Here is a 12,887-nt window from a genome sequence, read left to right as displayed (position 1 = left end):
AAATGGTTAGTTACTGGACACTTTGGGCACAAACACAGGAACACTCTCAGCCAAATAGAAAATCCTTCTTATATTAAGTCTGCAGTTCTTTCAGAGAAATGTAAATGTTCCATTAAGGAGATTTCTAACACTGAATCATTATAGGTGCACAGGAGCCAGAGTATGGTGGCAATAGGACTGGATTAAGAAGGAGTCCAAATTATATTCTCTCAGCTCCATCCTCTACTAACTGAGAGACTTTGAGTAAGGCTTTCACCACCCCAAGTCTCCATTTCACCACTCAGAAGTTAAGAATAAAAATACCTAACCCACCCAGATCAAAAGATTATTGTAAAGGTACATTATATATTGTAAAGTGCTATGTACCTATGTTAATGCTATGCTTAGAAAAGTAGTTACAAGAAGGTTCAAATTTTCCTCTTTATAGTGAACTTTGCTTGCTTTATTTTCTCCTGTTTTGCAATTTAGGAGAATTTTTGCAATTCTTTTAGGAAGCAGTTATTCTGGAACACAGAATAGCATTTAGTATTCAAAAGTTGGGAGAATGTTTATAATGGGAGATAGGGGAAATCCTGTATTAAAGAAAGGATTTTGTCCCCAGAACCATTACAGCAGATGAGGTGGTTTATTGAATGAGATGGTCCAACTTAAACAAAAAACTACTCTTCTTAGAATTCTAATGAGGAATATGTTTACTTTTCACAACATGGGCTCCACTTGTCTGGTGAAATATTGGAAGTGAGGAATTCAAGCTCTCTGCATCTGGCTCATGCCAGTTGTTACTAGTTGGTTTGAAAATGTTGTCTCTTTCTTTTAGTGCCAACGTGGATCTTGCTGAGGTTCTGAAAGTCTATGTCATCATTTGTTTTCTAAGCCCTTATGAGGTAAAATCACTCTAGGAGAAGCTTTAATCAGCAGGCTTGCTGAGTGAGATGGATGCACAGTTCCACGTAAGTATAAAAGGCACTTTTTTTTTTTCCTGTTTAATTACTTTAGAAGCAGTTCTGTATGCCTTGATAAAGTCCCTTTACTTTTGCCTAAGACAAACACTGCCCTTGAAAATCACTTGATACCTTCTGCTCTTGGTTAGATGTCAAATCTGATGAACATTTCTAAAAGCCATTTCTCTTCCAGATGACCTATGAAGGTTGTTTCAAGTACTGTGGTTCTGAATTGCATTTTATTTCTCAGTAATATTTTTCTGCTCAAATATTTGGAAGAAAGGTTGCTTATTGTACCCTCTAGTGGTGATTGTGACATTCTTCTTAAAAATATATTTATTTCATTCTTTGGCCTTTTCCTGTAAATTTACTACATATTTACTTAAATATATATGTATTTCATTCTTTGGACTTACATTGTAAATTGTACAGTGTAAAAGCAATTTATCAATCTTTAAAAAGACACAGATAATGAAAATCATTTGCATTACACTATTATGGTGTTTATAAATGCATCAAAAATGGATTCACAGGAGATTGACTTATTTTCCTCATATTTTATTAACCCAAATTTTATTCCACTTTTTAAAAATGTTCTAACTCTCCTTTCTTCCATTTTGGAATATTGTCAGTAGGCAGTTATTCACACCACTGGGAGGAAGTATATATAGAACTCTACATACCCTAAAATGTCATTCTATGTTGGTTTAGAGTTCCTTTTAATTCGTGCTTCGTTATGAGTACATCTCATTTTCTAAGAATTCACAATATTTGAAATAAAATAAAGCCACACATGAAACTTCTGATTCTACAGTAACTAGGAATTTATCCACTATTCCTTTCCTTTTTCACTCTGCGTTCCCCACCCCAAGATGGACCAGGGCACATTTTCAGACTGAGGAGAAACACAGGCTTGGGAAGAATATCTGCCAAGATTGTTGCTGTGTCTCTGTCTACATTCTTCTCAGGTAGAAATTTAATTAGATATTTTCTTCCAAAGTTCTTGCTTCCAAATTCTTAATCAGTTACAGTTTGTATATAGATGATGAGAATAAAGGCAGTTAAGAAAAACAAAGGAGATAATCAAGCAGAACAGGTGGTTCTCAACAAAAACTCGAAATTAAGACTTGTCTGCAACTGAGAGTAATCAAGAGATAACCATAAATTAAAATGACTTTAATAAATGGATAAAAATGTCTTGTTTCTGGATAAAAAGATTCAGTATTTTAAGTTTCAGTTTCCCTAGATTAATCTATAAATTCAACGACAACCCAATAGAATTTTAATAAACTTGACCAAATGTTTCTAAAGTTTATCTGAAAGAATGTGCAAGTGAAAATAGCCAAGAGCAACAACATTAAAATAAGAGTACCAGTGGGAAGGACTACATTTAATATGTGTTTAAAGGTGATATGAAGCCATAATAAATAAAACAATGTTATCAGCACAGTAAAAGAGAGGTGTATCAGTGGAATAGGAAAACAAACAGTAATATGTGGTATTTTAGTAAATGCTAATATTAACATTCTGAGTTAGGAAAAAGGGGGTTAGAACAACTAATTAACCATTTGGAGAAAAAATACAAAGTTTTCCTTCTCTCCTCACACCAAAATATATTCCAGTTAGATCCATGAATTAAAATTTGAAAGACAATAAAATACTAGAAATAAATAAGAATTAGTATTTAGTAAATCTTGGAGTGAGGAAAGTACTTATGAACATAAAATGAAACCCAGAGACCATAAAGAAAAATATCTATAAATGTACCACTACATATATTTAAACTTTGAAATTATTCATAAAAGTCTTCCATAATTATAGTCAGAAGGCCAAAACTGGAAAAATTCTCATAATATTTGTGAAAACAAAGTGCTAATTTTCTAACTTACAAAGAGCTCTCTTTAGTCACCAAGAGAAAGGCAACCCAATAGAAAAACAGGCAAAAGATGTACATAGGGAAACTATGGACAAACAAATACAAGTGCGCAGAAAACAATGAAAAATCTTGCTCAGCCTCACTATTGATTACAAAAACACAAATCTAAACAAGCTTAAAAACTTCACTGATCATCTTGGCAAAAATGAGAAGAGTTGATAATACAAAATTTGTGAAGCAGAGAATTTCAGGTAGGTAGGAATGTAAATTAATATAATCTTTGAGGAGGTAAATTTGGCAATATTTTTTAAAATGTTTTTGACTCAGTAATTTCACTTCTATACTTTTTAGGACTTTATTCTACAGGAATACTTTGCATGAACATTCTGAGATATATGTATAAAGCTGTTTTTATGTTATTAAAAATGACCCAGATGCCACTGTGGAAAATAGTATGGCAGTCCCTCAAAAATAAATAAATAAATAAACACAGTGACTTAATAAAACATAGTAATTTCATATGATCCAGCAATTCCACTTCTAGGTATATTATACCCAAAAGAAATGAAAGCAGGGACTCAAACAGCTATTTTGAACATGTACACCCATGTTCTTATCAGCAGTATTCACAATAGCCAAAGGTAGAAGCAACCCATGTCCATCTCTGAATGGATAAACAAAATGTAGTACAGTTTGACCCTTGAACAATGCAGATCTGAACTACATAGGTCCATTTATACTATAGTACTGCATGATCCATGGTTGGTTAAATCTGTGGACATGGAATGGCAGGTATGGAGGAACTTTGGATACGGAGGGCCAACTATAAGTTATATGAGAATTTTTGACTGTGCGGAGGCTTGGTTCCCTTAAACCCCCGTGTTGTTCAAGGGCCACTTGTATATACATACAATGAAATTTTATTCAGCCTTTAAAAAGAAGGAAATTCTAACGTATGCTACAACATGGGTGAACCTGTGAAAACATTATACCAAGAGAAATAAGCCAGTCATAAAAGGACAAGTATGGTATGATTCCATTTATATTAGGTACCTAGAATAGTCAAATTTATAGAGACAGAAAGTAGATTGGTAGTTGCCAGGAGCTGGGGAAAAGAGAGAATGGAGTTAATGTTTAATGGGTAAGTTTAGTTGGGGAAGATGAAAAAGTTCTGAGGCTGGATGGTGGTGATGGTTGCACGACAGCGTGAATGTACTAAATGCCACAGAACTGTACACTTAAAAAATAGTTAAAATGGTAAATTTTATGTTATGTATGTTTGACCACAATGAAAAAGTATTGGATGATATATGTTGGGGTACATATCACATTTATATTATCTATTAAAAATATTTGTGGCAGTATCCAAAAAATTATGAAAATGTTCATCAAAAAACTATAGTATTGACACAACATTGTAAAATGATTATAAATCAATCAAAAATGTTAAAAAATAGTAACACAAGTGATACCATTTATTACTACTTTTTACTCCATCTTAACCTTCTCAGAATAAATTCAACTTGGTCATGGAAAAAAAAAATGACTATAGTATAACCATTTAATGGAATAGCATGCAGCTATTAAAAAGAATAATGTAAATATGTACTTATATGGAATGATGTACAAGATACATTGTCAAGTGAAATAAGGAAATGGAACAGAAATTATAGTTATTTTATATATTTCTTTTATAAAAATAATTTACATCAAGTTAATCAAGGGTAAGACTGTCTAACCTATATGATGGAAGAAGTGTCATCTTTGTGATTGTCTTCTTAGGAATACAGAGTCATATCTCACCCTTGTATATAGGAGTTGGGTTTCCCTGTAAGAGATGGATGTTCTTCACTGTCAGTCTTACTAGAAAGAGATTCATCCTGGGACAAAAAATGGGGGCTTAATGAGCAGGAATTAGACTGAGTTAAGGAGAAAATTTTCCTCCTTTCTCAGGGTTTGATAATGGGAGATTGTGAGAGGACAGGAGCCCTGACCTGTGCTCAACCACTTGGAAATAAGCTAATGACAAGTTAGGAAGGTGGCTCAGCCCAGAGAGGACCCCAGGCATTCTGTACACCAGCTGCAGCAGCTATTTATTTTTCATCTTGGATTTCCTTCACTTAGTACCTGTCCTTCTATAAGGTCAGCAGGCCAAGGACAAATTACTGGAGAGCCTCTGTCACTGTGAAAGGGCTGCTATGTCCTGTGGAGTCAGGATGGTGAGTTTCATGCCCAGGGCAAGAGGGGACAAGAGGGGAAGAACCCCAGGGACATGTTCCTTAACAGATGTTAGGGACCAAAAACCATTAGAAGTATCTGAGGGACATTCTTGTAGGGGATTCCATTTTAATCGATACAGAAGATGGGGAATGCAGAAAGACAACCTAAGGAATGGAAGAGAATATTTGCAAAAGATGAGACTGACAAAGGCTTAATTTCCAGAATATATAAACAGCTCATACAACTTAATAAAAAAACAAACAACCCAATCCAAAAATGGGCAAAAGACCTAAACAAGCAATTCGCCAATGAAAACATACATATGGCCAACAGGCACATGAAAAAATGCTCAATATCACTAATTATCAGAGAAATACAAATCAGAACTACAATGAGGTATCACCTCACACCCATCAGTATGGCCATCATTTAAAAGTCCACAAACGGTAAATGCTGGAGAGGGTTATGGAGAAAAGGGAACCCTCCTACACTGTTGGTGGGAATGTAGTTTGGTGCAGCCATTATGGAAAACAGTATGGAGATTCCTCAGAAGATTAAAAATGGACTTACCATATGATCCAGCATCCCATTCCTGGACATATATCTGGAGAGAACTTTATTTGAAAAGATACATGCACCCCAGTGTTCACAGTAGCACTGTTTACAATAGTGAAGGCATGGAAGCAACCTAAATGTCCATCGGCAGATGACGGGATAAACAAGTTGTGGTATATTTATACAATGGAATACTGCTCAGCCATAAAAAGATAATAATGCCATTTGCAGCAACATGGATGGACCAGAAGATTGTCATTCTAAGTGAACTAAGCCAGAAAGAGAAAGAAAAATACCATATGATACACTTACATGTGGGAATCTTAAAAAAAAAAAAAAAAAGACAAACTTATTTACGAAACAGAAACAGACTCACAGACATAGAAAACAAACTTATGGTTACCAGAGGGGAAAGGGGATGGGAAGGGATAAATTGGGAGTTCGAGATTTGCAGATACTAACTAACATGTATAAAATAGATAAACAAGTTCATACTGTATAGCACAGGGAACCGTATTCAATATCTTGTAGTACCTTATGGTAAAAAAGAATATGAAAATGAATATATGTATGTTCACGTATGACTGAAACATTATACTATATACTAGAAATTGACATAATATTGTAAACTGACTATACTTCAATAAATGTATATATACAAAAAAAAAAAAAGAAGACAGAGGAGAGGCCTCACCATCATGGTCTGAGTTAGAATAATTATAACCCAGATATTAACTAGAGTCTTTCTGACCTTTAAAAATAAAGGTGGTTCAACACGCAACCCCAGTTTAAGTCCTTTAGATCCTAAAACTTCCCCCAAGTGCTCTGCAAATTCAAGGGGATCAGGCAGCAAAGAAGGAAGGGATTTAGCTCTCACTGCCCCCTCTAGTGTGAACTCCTTTCACATAGCTGCAGTGCAGTTTGATACTCAGTCCAATGACCTGTTCTCACAAGGAAAGCTCCCTCGCATCCAAGCATTCAGTGGATACAACAATCTTTACTAGACCTCTGGGGGCCATGGAAGAGGCGGCATCACCACTGCACAGGAAGTGGCGTGAAGTCCCCATGAGAGATTTCTGGTCCCTATGTGCTTCCTGGAACCTCAGCAGCATGAATTCTCTTCACTCCTCTATGCAGTCTCACAACTTCCTCTCTCCTCCCCCTAATTTTTTCCTGCTGATTATTTCTTCTCAACTTTGCCTATTGCCCATTTTTGGATGAAAAAATGAGGAGAAAGAACTTTTCTCCCAGTCTCACACAGAGCAATTCTGTCCTAGTCTCTGAAGTTTAGGTATCAGCTTACACTTCAGCCAGAACCTTAAAGGTTCACCTTTCAACTCAGTCATATATTAAGGTGTTTTTTCAGCCACAATCTATAATGAATTTTCAGGTCAGCAGTTAACATAGAAATATTTCCACCTTGTCTAATATACATAAATTAATGATAGATGTGGATAGCCTCTCAAAGGACTAGGAGACAATTTACTGAACTGTCAACAATAAATTACTTTCATTGTTTTCATTGGATATTTTCAGTGACTTGAATTTTTACAACAAACTTCTACCTCTTTCCTCTGGAACTTCAAAGGTGTACCCCTTGCCTTTGGGGTGCTCACAGTGCACAGAGCTCAGCTATCAATGCCAGTGTGATACAGCTGATCAGTACAGCTTGTCCCTCGCCATCCAAAGAATGAAGATATTTAACTGCATTATCTGTACTTGTCTTATTAATTTTATATGCCTGTGAAACATTTTCTGAGTGACAACAGACCCACTTTCTGTCTCCCCAGAACCGTTAAGTTGCCACAAATTCCTAGTTTTGACCTATCTCCCTAATGGGATCCTTCTAAATAAAATCAGCATTTGATTTTCTCTGTCATTCATGCTGCAATTTACCTTTTGTCAGGTTTTAATTGGAAACATCCAAATATTTCCTCTAGAGCTATAATGCCTAGGAGCCAGTTATGGTGTTAGGTGTTACTTTTCTGCTTGTCCTGATAAGAAAGCCAGGAAATTTTAATTCTATCAATTTTTTCCTAGGTTTAGAATTTAAATTCTTTCAATGTATTTATGAAATGAGACAAGCTGATATCAAGAACAGTATTCAGTAATTGGAAAGTGAGTTACCTTTTATCTCTTGGTTGAAAAGAGGAAGTAGGTCAGTTCCTTGTTAAAATTATTAGCAAATACTATTAATAGCATGGTATAAATTACTAGAGGAAAGACAGCCTAATTTGGATATTCAAACAGGAGGCAATAGCTAATTCATTCTTATTCTTAAATATGTTAAGAATGCAGTGGACCTATTTTTCAGGAATCAAAGTCCTTTCTACCTTACAAAAATAAACTAATCATGTGCATCAAGCCATTTTCCCTACTCATATCAAATATCTGCTAGAAGGGTTTGTTACAGATGTATATTTTAGCCATATATCTCAAGTGTATGTGATGGAGAGAGAGATAAACTTGAGAATATAATATTTATGACATGGAATTACTCATGCCCCTTTGTTTTAGATCCTTCTATGTGTGTTTCTGTCACAACTGTAAAACTAAAATTTGAGTAGATCTCTCTGCATTGGAGTCTTCTGGTGAAAAGATTTAAATTATCCATCCACCAAATTGTTTCCATTTGAAATAAATCTTGAGGTATTTATAAATATCATCATTTCAAAGGCCAGGAAATGATGTCTATGCCTTTGGCTTATTACTAATCCAAAAATAAAGTTGTCTTGGAGGTAACAAGATTCCCAAATAGCCTCAGTGTTTGCACACATCAGAATTGATGGCAATTTGGAAGCAAAATACAAAAGCAAACACTTCTCAGGAAGAACTATGATTTGCTGCTGTCTAATTCTGTCTAACTCTGTATGAAACATTACCAAAAACCTACTTTACTGCCTTACTCGTACATGACTTAGAAGGCTGGTGACACTGTCTTTCACTGTTTAGAAAAGGAGGAAACTATATTTCAACCAGACACAGAAGGAAACATCAAAACTTCTCTAACTGGAATTTTCCACAACATCTGACAACATACCAAAAGCCATTGGGACAAATGTGCTCTCAAGTGCTGTCCTACTTCCAGTTTCCTGTCCTTTCTAAAGGTTCTTCATTTTCAGCTCTGCTTCTGGAGGAATACTGGCCAGAATTCCAGGGAAAATGCTTCCCTGAGTAATGCTTCACGCTGAGCTCCTGCAGAGACCAGGGAGATCCTTGACACTTATCCTGTGAACAGTTGCTCCAAGGGAAGTCAGAAATCTAATCTGCAGGAGGAGCCTTTGGATCTGTCATGGTCCCGGACTCCACAGGATTCTTTCTGAGCCTTTCGATTGGGGATTAAAGCAAGAACACTAGAGCTTGAGTCCCTGCCTTATATCAGTTTGAAAATTTAGAACAATCTTCAAAGATGCAGGGACTCAATTCTGAGTTACAATTTTGTCAGTAGTTTTCTCACCATTTCCACACTGAATGAATGTCTCTTCAAGCTCTGCAGTTCTGTAATCCCATGGATGATTTAACTTGAATCATGATTCTATTACTTGGTAGTTACGAGAAACAACCACAGATGAGATAGACTCAGTAGAGTCTCCATCTCCCCTCCCAAGGATATTTGTTCTCGGTTCTTGCTGATCCATTGGGCTTACATTGCCCTCAACCCCCAGTTCTTTATATTCCTGAAATATTTGACCACTTTATGTGATCGATTTCCAGAATGCTGATTTCCTTCAGTTAATTAAATTTACAGTTACATATTAGTTTATTGTTTTAGTTTTGAAGTATAGGAAAGAAAATATTTTCTCCATGTATTCTGTTTTTCTCCTATCTCTTTAAGTCATTATTTGGTCCCCATAAGTTCAATTTTGTTCTCTGATTTTTATCATGGCAGTGAGGTCTCCTTAGACTTGAAACAGTGTCAAGTTTCACTGTGTAGTATTTTGCATGTCCTGTAAATTGTTCATGTAGCTAATGCAACTTAATGAACACCCCAGGACTCATGAGAGAATTGCTTGAAGAAACAGATGACTTGCATGGTAAAATTTGAGAAAGTGGCCCCACAGTCCTCTCTATTAGCCAAACTAGGTCTTGTCCTCACATTCACCCCTTTACCAGCTACCGTAGTTCTATGAGAGCTTACACTGTGCACACATGCTTTTGATGCTAGTGTGGGCTAGTTGAAAAGTTAGAACCAGTATGGTCTTGTCTGTCTTGATGGAGTGCTTTTCTTCCAAAAAGTAAAGTAAGATGAAGCTCACTTTGGAACCTCATAGGGAGTTTTGTGTCCCGTCCATAATTCATATGTTGAAGTTCTAACCCCTAGAACCTCAGAATGTGACCTTATTAGGAAAGAGGGTCTTTCGAAATGAAGTCGTCAGGGTGGGCCTTCATCCAGTATGACTGGTGTCCTTATGAAAAGGAAAATTTGGACACAGAGACACACATAGAAGGAAGATGCTGTGAAGAGACACAGGGAGAAGACAGCCTTCTACAAGCCAAGGGGAGAAGCCTGGAACAGATCTTTTCCTCACAACCCTCAGAAGGAACCCACCCTGCCAACACCTTGATTTTGGACTTTCAGCCTTCAGAACTGAGAGACAGTAAAGTTCTGTTGTTTAAGCCACCCAATTTGTGATACTTTGTTATGGCAGCACTAGAAAGCTAATACAGAATCCAAATGTATTTAATTGCTTTCCTCTTTAACTTTCCTCCAGTACCTTTATTTTAATTGCTGAAATGTTCACTGTGATGGTCTCCTTTCTCCTTCCTGAAGCTTGAGTTGTAAGGTGCTAATTCTTTTAGATGCAGGCTACAGTGCTTAAGGTCTAGCACCTACAACTTGAACTTAGATTTTTGATGTCACAACTCTGGATAAACACCTCTGGAAGGTATTCATAATAGTAGCTATCATTTGGTGAGCCCTTTGTATGTGATAGCTCCTTTAAAGACATCACCTGTCACAGAAATTCTAGGAGATGGGCAATGACATTATTCCCACTATACAGGTGAAGAAACTGAGAATCAGAGAGGTTAAGTAACTTTCCCAGGGTCACACAGTGGTTGAACTGAGATTTGAACCCAAACAGTGTGTGATTGCAGAGACTATATCTTTGCAGAAGTCAAGTAAGGTATGATCCCCTGACCAGAGTGACTGCAAAAAAAATTAAATGCCACAAATAGTGCAATGACTAAATAAGTTATGGTTTGCCCATGTAATGAAATATTAAGCAATAATAAAACATAATAATGATTTCATGAATATTTAATGGTATAGGAAAATGCTCACAATGTAATATTAAGTGAAAAAGTGCTGCACTATAAAATCTCAACTTTATACTTTAAAAAATGATAGGTAATAGAACGTCAATGCTGATCGTCTCTAGCAATTGGATGAAAAGTGATTTTAATTTTTTCTTCATGTTTTTCTGTACTTCCTAAATTTTAAAAAAATGGCCATATATTACTTCTAAATTCCACAAATTAAGGTATAATGAAGCCTCAACATTTCTAAAATTAACTTCTCCCAATCTCTAGCATTGAAAAAAAAGGAATTTATCTTTGTTTTGTCTGAGACAGTCATGGCCACCTCAGTCCTGTGTTTGGATTAGACTCCTTAGTTTTCATAAGCAAATGTCAATTCTACCACCAGCTCAACTGACGCTGATAGATGTCCTTCATCACTGTCATAGATTACCTGTACTCAAACATCTCTCCACGGAGTGTAACCTTGAATTCCACTGTCCAAAACAGTTAAAAAGCTTGACTATTATACATTCTGGCAAAACTCCCTGATGGCCATGTAGTCTATTTCTCTGAGATTTGACATTTTACCACCGAGTCTTACAGCTGAATCCTACAAACACATTTCTGAGCTCCTTACAGAATTAGCCTTACTGAGCTGAATTTGGCCGTGAAATCATCGACTTGCGATGAGGGATCTTATTAGTAGCAATCCTGTGAAACCCATTACTGCATTAAATGCAGAAGTGCTGTTGAAACAGTTGTTCACCATCTCATTTCATCTTAGAAGGGAATTTTTCCCCAAGTCAAAATCACCGTGATATTTCTAAGCAGTGAGTTTGTTTTAATCTTATGGACACCGTAATTTGTATTATCAATTTAAAAATTACAGCCCCCCCCCCCCCCCCCCCGTTTTAGCTGCTGTAAAGCTCTGGGCCAAATACATGGTATTCCTTTAGTGAATGTCTGGTTGTATGATCTCTGATTTTCTTCTGGCACTGATTTTCTTGGTTATTTTTTTTTCCATTTTTGTATGCTCCTTCGAAGTATATAAGGAAGGAGAGGAAAGAAATGAGTGAATAAGTAAATAAATCGATGGATGAATAAAAGCAAATTTTTGATGGGAAATTATGGCTGTGATTTCAAATGAACACAATGAGCAGGGGAGTTTGCTTGCTTCATCTGTTTTTCTAGAATAATCTACAGTGATTCAAGAATTACTGACATGATGAAAACATTACAAATGGAAGATTTTCCCACCACTTGTTTTCAAGAGGAAGAACAGAGTCCAAGTCCCAGATACTTGTACAGCTCTGAAAAGATCCCTTGTGACAATAGGAACAACCTAAAATGAACTATTTTCTCAGGGAATAGGCCAGCTACTTTGGCCTCAAGTGGACAAATCAGAAAGGCAGGAAAGAATGACTTTTTTCATTGTTTAAGGCAGAAGTGACTTTTTTCTTTGTTTCTTTGTGATTTTCCAAGCTCAGATTCTGCATTGCATCCACTTGTTTCACAAACTCCTGTACTTACAAACTTTCAACGTTAGAAAAGTGAAGACGAAGCCAAAAATTAGAGCAAAGGAATGCATGCTCTGCCTACCCCACAACAGTGTGAGCACTTGATCAGAGCCCTCTTGCTCCTGGTACCAGTAAATCTACCTGTTCATACCTGAGAGAGCTTCTGCAGTTCCCCTCTCCATTCCCTTGTCCTCACAGGATTTCCGTCATCTGTTGTATTTTCCACTCAGCATTTAAGCACGGTATTTCCACTTTCCCTGGAGGCAGCGCTTGAGCCCTTTCCTGTAAACAGCAATGTGACCTGTCTTAACACTCCCTCCAGACCAATTTTTCTCTCTCAGGTGCTGAGTCACTGAAGGGAGGCAAGAGACTTTCTGTGGGAAGCAGTAGTCAACTGAGAAAACAATCATTTCCCAGGACTTAAAAGGTTACTTTTAAGAGTGAGCAAATTCGGGGTGGAGGGTGGGGGTGGTTAGGAAAGTGGGCAGGAAGGTTGTGCAGGGTAAAAGGCACAAAGTCTTGTTTCACACAGTTTGT

At 36.6% G+C, this 12,887-nt stretch overlaps 1 long non-coding RNA gene across 2 annotated transcripts in view; it reads left to right on the top strand.

Moving 5' to 3' along the window:
• LOC141577648 (uncharacterized) overlaps positions 1–12,887 on the top strand; it is a 69,066-nt gene that overhangs the window by 39,902 nt on the left and 16,277 nt on the right. Inside the window, exons 3-4 of one of the 2 annotated variants that reach the window (XR_012506882.1) lie at positions 818–950; positions 1,814–7,391. This is a non-coding gene — a long non-coding RNA (uncharacterized LOC141577648). Of the gene's footprint in view, positions 1–817; positions 951–1,813; positions 7,392–12,887 lie in introns of those variants that run through there. The other variant, XR_012506883.1, reaches the window with a different exon arrangement.

The sequence above is a fragment of the Camelus bactrianus genome, chromosome 5, assembly GCF_048773025.1.
Source record: "Camelus bactrianus isolate YW-2024 breed Bactrian camel chromosome 5, ASM4877302v1, whole genome shotgun sequence".
Lineage (NCBI taxonomy): Eukaryota > Metazoa > Chordata > Mammalia > Artiodactyla > Camelidae > Camelus > Camelus bactrianus.
This window is presented reverse-complemented; position numbering and strand designations above follow the sequence as displayed.